At 37.9% G+C, this 11,262-nt stretch overlaps 1 pseudogene; it reads right to left on the bottom strand.

Moving 5' to 3' along the window:
• Positions 1-5,442: 5,442 nt before the first annotated feature.
• On the bottom strand, positions 5,443-5,924 carry LOC112655577 (60S ribosomal protein L23a-like; annotated as a pseudogene).
• Between the last annotated feature and the right edge of the window lie 5,338 nt (positions 5,925-11,262).

Raw genomic sequence — 11,262 nt, 5'->3', positions numbered from 1 at the left:
GGTACTTCAGTAAATTTCTAGTCCAAGGGACTGACCCTGGTGAGACAACTCACTGAGGGCATCTGTAGCTTCCACATTCATGTTGGTTAGGAAGCTGAGCCATCTTCAAGAGTAGGCAGCAGGAGGAAGTGTGCTAGGAAATCTCAGCAAAAATATCACCCTGTACATATCCTTTTTGGGAGATTAATTCTTCTGGGTACTGAAGGCTTCATTCTTTCAGAATTCCCTATTAAAATGCACATAATCCTAAAGCATCATTTTGAGTCATTTCAGATGTTTATTAGTTAATACTTCAGGGGTTTTCCCGGAGAGAAGGACGCCCTCGATGTGCTTTTGTAATAAAGAAACAGAACCAGGAGAAAAGAGTTCTGAAATGAGATATTTCTTTTCAAATCAAGCTGCCTAACCCACACTTGGGACCAAGTTGGATTTAAAGACTTGCCGCTTTATAGAGGCAGCAGTTCTTAGCAAGCACAGCTACACTGAATAGTTTGATCTAAATTATGCAAAATGTGGGTAGAACCCCTTAGATTTCCTCCTCAATCTCATTTTGCAACTGCTTATGTTCACACATAGAGGGAAGGGGAAAGTGGAGCTGAGTTTTAAGTGAAATAATCTAAATTCATTCTCAATTTCATTTGCAATCTGCATATTTCATCAGTTCCAACGTGTACTTTCCCCTTCCCATTTTAACGTTTCTGAAGTCAAAATGTTTCTAATGTTTGGTGATGTCTTAAAATCGTTGGCAACCAGGTGGTCATTATCATGTAGCTATTGCATGAATGCATGCCAGCTTGATTATTGTGCTTATGTTGTCATTTCAGCTGACTTATTTACAATGTTATTACCACACATGTTAAATTTAACTGGCAGTTGAAATATATTTCATGGATTATTCCATGATTTGGTATTGAAACATCTAGATTTTGTGAATGCAGAGTGGCGTAGAAACAGCATCAGGGTATAAATTTGATATTAGTTATAGAGGCCAAAGGCAGGCCACCCCCAATATGGGCCACTTTGGTATGAATATAATTTTGAACTAAAAGCAATCAAAACTCGGCAGATTTAGGAAGAGCTCTTTACCTCCCCCTCACTGCTTAAATTTACATTGGAAAGAAGAGCCTGAACCAAGAAGAGAACTATTAACAGAGATTCCTCTTTACCTAAGATACTTATCTGTACAACAGGGTAACCTTTGTTTTCCAAATATCTCTTCTCATCTTCCAGCTACTGGTCTTCCTCCCCTTTGTATCCCCAGACCCCTACTCCTCTCCTTAGCTCAGTATGTCTTATCAGCCTCATGTTGCCTGTCTGTGGGATTTCATGTCTTTGTGGATTCCCTGTATGTGTAAAACTATATTTTATTTTCTCCTGTTCATCTGTCTCATATCAATTTGATTCTTAGTCCAGCCAGAAGGATTTTTTAAAAAAGATTTTATTTATTCATGAGAGACATAGATGCAGTGAAACGCCGGGACACCTGCACCCCGATGTTTCTAGCAGCAATGTCTACAATAGCCAAACTGTGGAAGGAGCCTCTGTGTCCATCGAAAGATGAATGGATAAAGAAGTTGTGGTCTATGGATACAATGGAATATTCCTCAGCCATTAGAAATGACAAATACCCACCATTTGCTTCAACGTGGATGGACCTGGAGGGTATTATGCTGAGTGTAATAAGTCAATCGGAGAAGGACAAACATTATATGATCTCATTCATTTGGGGAATGAGTGAAAATTAGTGAAAGGGAATAAAAGGAGAGAAAATGAGTGAAAATATCAGTGAGGGTGACAAAACATGAGAGACACCTAATTCTGGGAAATGAATAAGGGGTAGTGGAAGGGGAGGTGGGCGGGGGGGGTTGGGGTGACTGGGTGATGGGCACTGAGGGGGGCACTTGGTGGGATGAGCACTGGGTGTTGTGCTGTATGTTGGCAAATTGAACTCCAATAAAAAAATTAAAAAAAAAAAAAAAGAGAGAGACATAGGCAGAGGGAGAAGCTCCCTGTGGGGAGCTCAATACAGGACTCCATCCCAGGACTCTGGAATCACGCCCTGAGCTGAAGGCAGATGCTCAACCACTGAGCCACCCAGGTGCCGTGAGCCAGAAGGATCTTGAAGGGCAGGGGAAATTCTTCCTCCCCAATATTAGTGAAACAAATAGCTGTCATTGAAGAAATAATGACAGTTTCACATTTTTTTTTCCCCAATGCAATGACCAAGTGCTTTGTGGCATCTAGGAAAGGAAGATAATCACAGGCAGAGGAAACTCTGTTACATTTTGTATTTCGTGTTTATGCAAAAAGCTTTGCCTGTACGTCACCAAGCAAGACTGTACCAATATCACCATTTGCAGAATGGGTGCTTGCAACTTGAAAGAAAATCTCCAGGGTAATAGTGGAGCATCATCTTAAGAAATGCTGTATTACCTACCAGAGCTCTCAGTGGCACAGAGGACAAGATCATATGTACCCTACATAAATATAAAAACGAAACATAGACATAGAAATTTTTTGTTGAAAATTAATTCAAAAGAGATGGACAAGGAACTTGAATAACTCCTATGAATTAAATCAATTTATTTCATTCACATTTCTCTTTTGATATATACGTAATAGTAAACCATGATTAAAATCTATGTTTAAAATCTAAGTCTAAAATGTTCTCTGGGGGGATCCCTGGGTGGCTCAGTGGTTTAGCACCTGCCTTCAGCCCAGGGCGCGATCCTTGAGTCCTGGGATCAAGTCCCACATCGGGCTCCCTGCGTGGAGCCTGCTTCTCCTTCTGCCTGTGTCTCTGCCTCTCTCTCTCTCTGTCTATCATGAATAAATAAATAAAATCTTAAAAAATAAATAAAATGTCCTTTGAAAAATTATACAATAAAATTTCTAATTGGGAAGCATTACATCATAATTTAATTTGAACCATTTTTTTCTTTCCTAGTGTTACATAAATGATGGTGCATCTTATAATCAGTGACATCTTAGTTCCAGTAGGAAAGGCTGGGAAAATCCAGGTCCTATCTTTGCACTATGTCCATTAACAGAATGCACTCAGTGAATGGAAGGGAGTTGATGAAGAAGAAAGAAGAGAAGGAACAATCATGGTTACGAAATCTGTCTTAGGTAACAGCAGTATCTATAAGAGGAGGAAGCTATCCCTCAGGTTGATTTTTAAGTTGCTTTGATATTTACAACTCAAAATTGATCACTTTTTATCTCGTGTCTGAATTTTTGCTGAAAAATTATCAGAGGCGTGAACTGAAATTATCTTGATTTACTGGGTGAGATAATTACCTATGATGATTTTATAATCATATGTGTAACGACTCGACAGGAGGCCAAATATAGTTATGGTATTAACCTTTTGAGTAGTTTGGTTGTTATTAAGGATCAGGTAATCAGCTAGAGTGTGGAGGGCAAGGTCAAATGCATCTCAGGTGTCACAGTGCAGATGCATCCCCCTCTCCTATGGATGGCTGCCCAGGAGCCAAAAGATTTGAGTCCTCTTACATTACATCCTAGAGGTACTGAGTAGCACCTATGTGATTATAAAGATTGGGTGGAAGATTATTTGCAGACTTACAGCACAGAAATAACACAGAAATAACTGATCAATTTACACCATACTGGCCTTTCTTCAGTTATACTACAATTCAGACAATTTCCTTTTTCCCTCAGAAATACTTTTTAAAATCCAAAATAACAATAAATAAAAAGTACATTAGAAGTAAATTTTAGGGGCACCTGGGTGGCTCAACGGTTGAGCATCTGCCTCCGGCTCAGGTCATGATCCCGGGATCCGGGATCCAGTCCCACATCAGGCTCCTGGGAGGAGCCTGCTTCTCCCTCTGCCTATGTCTCTGCTTCTCTCTCTCTCTCTCTGTTTCTCTCATGGATAAATAAATAATTCTTAAAAAAAAAAAGTAAATTTTAGCATTACCATTTCAGACAAAAATGCACTCATTAATTTTATTTGACACATAGTTTCTATAGTGAGAACATTTCATTAAGAACAGATTTGAATAAATATTCCTTTTACAACATTTTATATACAAGCCATATTTTTACTTTCAAATTGTTTGTTACTTGTATAAAGTAACAAACGGATATGTATTTGTTATTCAACGGATACATATTTCCATCTGTGAAATTGTATTTGGGCACCTTAGATTGGGTTGGAGGGCATTATAATTCTCATTAAAATTAATAGAATTTGAATTTTTAAAAATTTAATAGCTTTTCACTTAGCAGCAGGGATTTTCAGGGTATGAATTAATGAGGAAATAGATATACTTAGGATTTCTGGATTTAAAGAAGAAATAATCTTGCTAATGAGTATATGATCCAAGGAAAATATTTCTAACTTCTTAGAAGTTTTGAAGCTTCTTGAGATTACATCAAGACATCATGCAAAACCAGCTACCCAGGCTTGGTTTTGGCTGGAAACCCAGATGCCTAATACCAAAAGGTTGAAGTATGGAAGTAAGGGTGTGTCACATTCATTGGCATGCTTTTCTAGGTCATTTGTTTTCTCTTTCACCACGTTTACATCTCAGTGGTTTATCTTCTCATCTTTATATCTGTACTGACTACTCAGGATCTTTTTTGTTTTCCTCTGTCCCAAACCCCTTCTAAGTAATGGATGCAATTCCTTGGTTCCTACAAAGCCAAGACTGAGAACTCTCAGAATAGAGGTATTAAAGGGGAAAAAAAGTTATCACTGACAAAGGTTAAGATCAAAATAGAGGGCAGCCTGGGTGGCTTAGCGGTTTAGGGCCACCTTCAGCCCCGGGGCGTGATCCTGGAGACCCAGGATCGAGTCCCACATCAGGCTCCCTGCATGAAGCCTGCTTGTGTCTCTGCCTCTCTCTCCTTCTTTATCCCTCATGAATAAATTAATTAATTAATTTAAAAAAGAAAATCAAAATAGAAAGAAAATTAATAGTAAAGACTCATGAGTGTACCTCTGATGATAAATCTCCATATTAGATAATCAAATAATGCACCAACTCTTCAGAAATACTTGGAAGTTTGCTACAAAAAAAAGACCATTTTTTCATAAAGCAAAAGGAGACAGATAATACAAGAACATGCGCATTTACAAATTGTTAAATTTTTTCTAGTGCAGTAAACTGAGCAAGCTGAGGTTGACCTGGTAAAGTCTAAGACTGAGAAAGGTGTACAGCTTTGGGATAACATTTTAGAATTTTTACATCCCAGAAGTCACAACCAAATCTAAATTTGCTTAAATATTTATTTATTCTATAAAATCAGGACCTATCTATATTAACAATACCATAGAAGAGTAATACGGACATATTTGAATTAAGAGATCCCAAGTGCTAACACCTATTTTTTTCTTGATGAGTTTTATTAATGTGAAACTTTATTTTTTTTTATGGTAAAAAAATTTATATTTAGATTTATAGCTGGCTGGACTCAGTTTAGATGATCCCAATTTTGTTGGCAACATCCAAAGCATCATAGTCAGGAGCCAGTTGATCATATGCTTTCTTCTCTCCATCAGGCCTGATCAAGGTATTGACCTTAGCCACATCAATGTCATAGAGCTTCTTCACAGCCTGTTTCATCTGGTGCTTATTGGCCTTGACATCCACAATGAACACAAGTGTGTTGTCTTCTATTTTCTTCATGGCTGACTCAGTAGTTAAGGGGAACTTGATGATGGCAGAGTGATCAAGCTTGTTTCTCCTGGGGGCGCTCTTTCGAGGATACTTGGGCTGCCTTCAGAGACGCAGGGTCTTGGGTCCTCGGAATGTAGGTGATGTTCAGATCTTCTTTTTTTTGTGACTGTGCACGCCTTTCAGCACCGCTTTCTTAGCTTTCAAAGCCTTTGCTTTGGCTTCGGCTTTGGGAGGGGCAGGGGCTTCCTTCTTCGCCTTCAGTGCCATCTTCGTGAAAGGGCTAATGTGAAACTTTAAAACACTTCTGGGATGTTGGTTTCTTTTTTCCTTGGCCCAATGACTCTAGTTCAGTGGTTCTTAATTGGGTGTGGTTTTGACCTCTAGGGGAAATTTGGCAATATTTGAAAGTATTTTTGGTTGTCTCAACTGTGGGGGAGGAGAGGATGTGTTATCAGCATCTAGTGAGTGGAGGCCAGAGATGCTAGTTAACTTCTCACAGTGCACAGGATAGCTCCCCATGACAAAGAATTGCCTGACCCCAAATGTCAACAGTGACAAGGTTTTGAAATCCTGTCCTAGATAATGTTTTCAGGGATTGGCAGAGTTTTTATTAATAAGTAGTTTAGTCAAGTACTTGAAATATGCATTATAGGTTTTAAAATATATATTATTGTGTTTAATCCCTGTAACATCCCTCGGAAGTGGGTATAATTATTGCCATTTTGTAGATGAGGAAATTGAGGCATGGAGGCTTCAGATAATTTACTCTAGATCAGAGTTAGTACAAGGTAGACTGACTAAAGATCTCAAGCTCAAATCACCAAGATTTATGGAATTTTGACAGAATGTCTAGGCTCATCTAATACAATATGATCCAGAATTTCATCTAGAAAGACAAGGACTAATGTTTGTGAAATTTCAGTGAGTTAATTTAGACTTCAGGAAAGCTACAGCAATCCAAAGAATCAATGGTTATTTGGTCATGTTTTACAGGTTTGTAACAGGAAGAACCTCTTATTTACATTCTCCTCTGAACCACAATTTTTTTGATGTCAGGGAATTTATCTTACTCATTGTTGGATCTACTGGACCTTGAACATTGCCTGGTATACAGTAAGTAGATGCATGATAAGTATTTATTAAATAAGTGAAGGAATAAATGGATGATAAAAAATGATACAGTTATTCTCTCTGAGCAGTTTTCATTCCCTTAATTTATACCGTGGTGTTGCTAGTTACCGAAGTCTTTGAATATGGAACCCAAATCTTAGTTTTCCATAACTCTCTCTACTGCACAAGTGATAAAGATGTGCACTTTCCCCATACAAACAAGCATCATGTTTGCCCACATTGACAAAGAACATGGATAATTCATTCTATTGGAGGGAAAAATCAATCAAGAGTGTTTGTTTTCACTGTGAACATCACCAGGAACAAGATTGTTGCTGTGCATTTACTGATGAAATGTTTAAGGGGCAGCTGTAGATAATTTGAGTTTTGTGCTTCCAGATCACAGAAATCTGCAGTCACTCTAGAAACAGCAACTCTATTTTGTTTCTGTTTGTTTTAATCTCACAGCAGAGCTTTACTTGCTTCAATGTCATTTAAATATTGTTTCCTTGCCAAGCTGACCAGTGAAAAACACTTGGTGTTGGGATTAAAGATTAGTTACAGGCATAGCTTTTGTCCAGGTGGAGGCAAGCATGACTACTGTTGTTGACTGCAAGCATCTGCTGAAGAGCAAAAAGTTCTGGGCATTGGGAGTGTATCAACTATCTATTGCTGCCTAAAAAATGACTTCAAAACCGAGCAGCTTAATAAAACAAATATTTACCTTATGATTTCTGTGAGTCAGGAATATACATGGTTAAGCTGAGTCTTCTTGTTCAGAATCACTCACAAGGTCAAAAACGAAGTGCTGACTGAGACTGCAGTCATCTCAAGGCTTGATGGCTTCTAAATTTACTCATATGATTGTTGGTGGGATTCAATTCTTCATGGGCTGTTGGACTGAGGCCTCAGTTCTTCCATGGCTATTAACCAGAGGCAGCTGTCATATTCTTGCCATGTGGACCTCTCCATAGGGCAGCTTACAACATGACAACTGGCTTCATCAAAGCAAGCAAGGAAGAAGAGCCAGAGAGAGAGAGTGTGCAAACAAGATGATAGTCACATAATTTAGTAGTCTTTTAATGTAGTCTTTTATAATTTAGTCACTGAAGTGACATTGATCACTTTTCCACATTCTGTTTATCAGGAACTAATCACTAGGTTCAGCCTACACTCAAGGAGAAAAGATCATATAAGGGCGTGAGTACCACAAGGTGAGTTGGGAACCATTGGGAACCATTTTAGAAGCTGCCATCATGGGAGACTTAGATTTTAGTCAAGTGACAGTAGTTAGCAGAGTGACAATAACTACCTTATTTTGCCATTTGGCCCTTAGTTTTCTCCTTTGTAAAATGTAGGGGTTGGACTGAGTTGCCATTTGTATTCACAAGATGTTAATATGAGTATATCCTACTTCTGAGATTGATTCACTGGATTAAATATTTTTTATTGTGTTGGTTAAGCTTTTGGCCTCAAGGAGTAGGGTCTTCCTCAAGTTACTGCATGGAAAGTGATCATCTGTAGTTAGGACCCAGGTGGTCTGAACTGAAATGAGAGGTGACAGGTTTCTGAAAATTCACTCCTTTTAGACCCTCTGAGGAGCCTTTGTCATGGCATTTTTCCATTGCTCTGAGAGTCTACCATTCTCCTCTGTCTTCTGTCTTTCCCTCACCATACATCTTTTACTTACTCAGTTTCTCTTTTCTCACTATTTAATTTGCCATGATCCCTCATGATGTTAGAAAGGATCCTACTTTCTAACATTTCCTATGTGCATCCTTTCAACAATTGATGCACTCCATATCTCCTTCTGTAAATTCCTGAGAAAGACAGTTGTATGGTTCAAGATCGTATTTTCGTGACAAGTTACCTGGAAGGTGTAGAAGGTCAAGACAGGCTTGCTATAAGTGATTGTACACTGATCCTCTGATGTTTTGAACACATTATATATGGAGGAACAAACCCAAGGATTATCTCTGGTAGATCCAAAATTCTTCTACTTCCATCTTAGCTTTTTTTCTCTTATGGATAAAAAAATAGTGCACAATGAGATAAAAAAAAAATCTAGGATGGAGTACAAATACATTATCTGTGCCCTAGACTTTATAGTAAGATAAGAATCTGAATAAATAAATTAGCTCAATATCTTGAGTGATTTATTCTATTGATGAATTTTGGAAACTGTGAGATTCTGACCCTTCCCTACCTCCACCAGAAGTATACTGGGCAGAGAATTATCTCTTGTGAGAAGGTTTCAATTGATTTCAGCAATCAAGACTTTCAATTGATTTTAAACTTTCCAGTTGATTTCAGCAAAATTGGAACTTTTGATAAAATCCTGTTGACTTCCCAACTTAAAATGGAAGCCACAGCAGAAAATCCAGATCACTGAGAACATGTTTACTTTGGAGTGAGAATGCACAAAAGTCTCATCTTAAATTAGGAATTAACGTGTTTTTACAATTCCCTATTTCTGTTTAAAATAGAAATTCTAAAAAAATAAAAAATAATAAAAAATAAAATAAAATAGAAATTCTAGCCTACAATGTAATTTCATTAATGTGTTACTCTTGTAATTAAATGAAGATTCATTGATCCTTTTTTCATCTTTGCTTCTTTTCCTTTTAAAATCTTCTCAGGCTTAATTTCCTCCAGGAAATCTTTTGGAACTTGTTTCTTTAGTTGGACTGATAATCACTTACCTACTTTTGGAGCCCAAAGAGAATTGAGTACTTTTAAATCTCGTCTTTTTATTTTATAGAGAAAACTGAGGCCAGGAAAAGCTAAGTGACTTGATAAAGTCATAGCCTGTTAGTGGCAGAGCTGCAACTGGAGTCAATGTTTCCTCATTTCAGATTTAAAAACTTTTATGCCTTAATCAGTTAACAAGGTATTGTTGAGTATCTCTTCAGTTTGGGGATAGAACCCATTATGGAGCTAAGATGTAGCAAAGGAAATGAGAAATAATTTTAACCCAAAGTTCTACTTTAAGCCCTCAAATCTGTGGGACTTAGATTTCACAGCACCTCCCACTGTGGTAGTTAAGGGTATCCACTGATCACATATCCAAAGTTCTACTGTGGTTCTTCTGTCACATTCAAATATATCCTTCTGCTACTTAAACTAGTTGACCATATCCTATTGCTTTTGGCTCATCTTTTTCTCAAGACAGCCCAGACTCCTTGATCCCATATATGCCATGCCTTATCCCCTTTGCATCTTTATTCATGCTATCTCTCTCTTTTCCCTTCCACCTGCCAAAGACATTTGTGGTTCATCTCAGGACCTCTTGTTTCCTTGTAGTGTCTGCCATCTACTGTAGTCTGCAAGTGATCTCATGTCTGATGCTCCTATAACAGACAGAACACTTCTTTCATCCTTGCCTTGTACTGCTTTCTAATGGTATATAGATAGAAGCCCTATCTCTAACTAGACAAGAGGCTCCTTGGGGGCAACAAGGAAGGTAGTATTTTCTTTTATGACACTCACAAATCCTGGTACAAAAAGCTGAATTTGGTAATAGTTAGAAGACTCCTATATGGTTTACGTTAAGGTCACAGAACAGCAGAGATGATAGTGAACTTGCCCTGTGGTACAAGACAAGCTAACTAGAAAATTGAGCTTATGAAACACTATATTTATTTCTTGGTTCATTCATTCATTTATTGATCTTTTCACTTATTCATTGACTCTCTGTTATATCCTAGGTACTGATCTAACCCTAAAAAGTATGAAAGATTTGACAACATGCTTCCTACCCTCTTGATGCTTGCAATTGCACCAGAAAAAAATAAATCCATGTAATTTTGAATGGATGATATTTCTACACATTAACTTATAAATTTTTTCTTTTTAATTCTCATTTTTCTCTTCCCTATTCAGTCAGATAGGCAGCTGTGTGTTCATTTCTTTGATGGATGTATATGGAAAAGGTTGAAAAACAGAAGTAGCCCACGTACTTTTCTGACTTTAATTCTCCAAGAGCTTAAGTCCCCAGGGTCTCTATGATATCCTCAGGCTTTCCCAGAGGGTTATCGGATAAATTAAAAAGGAGTTACTGTGAGTTTTGAGATATGTTCAGAGTTTCAGAAAAGCAGAAGGAAGTTTTCTTCCCTCTTGGATTAGAAATTAATTTCCATGGGGTTGGGAAATGGGATAAGAAAGAGAACCCAAGGATCTTGGAATAGCTTGGATCTACAAACTGCTTCCTGGCTGTTCTGTTGGCAAGACCCCAAAGCTGTCTGGCTCAGTGATGCATCATACAGATGAAAGTAGAAAACTATGTCCCTGCCCCAATGGTAATACTGTCAGAGATAGGGGAACGTCTAAACCGGAGACTTCATGGATTATAACTGGAGATCAGGTGGTCATTCTAAATCCTCCTCACCCCCTGCCTCCAGTCAATATTTTGTTCCAAGACACAAGAAACTTGATATATTATGGAGACAATAAGAAAGTACAGTCTTAATAATCCATTAGCCTGTTGGAATGGAATTTGGAT

This window comes from Canis lupus, chromosome X, assembly GCF_003254725.2.
Source record: "Canis lupus dingo isolate Sandy chromosome X, ASM325472v2, whole genome shotgun sequence".
Classification (NCBI taxonomy): domain Eukaryota; kingdom Metazoa; phylum Chordata; class Mammalia; order Carnivora; family Canidae; genus Canis; species Canis lupus.
This window is presented reverse-complemented; position numbering and strand designations above follow the sequence as displayed.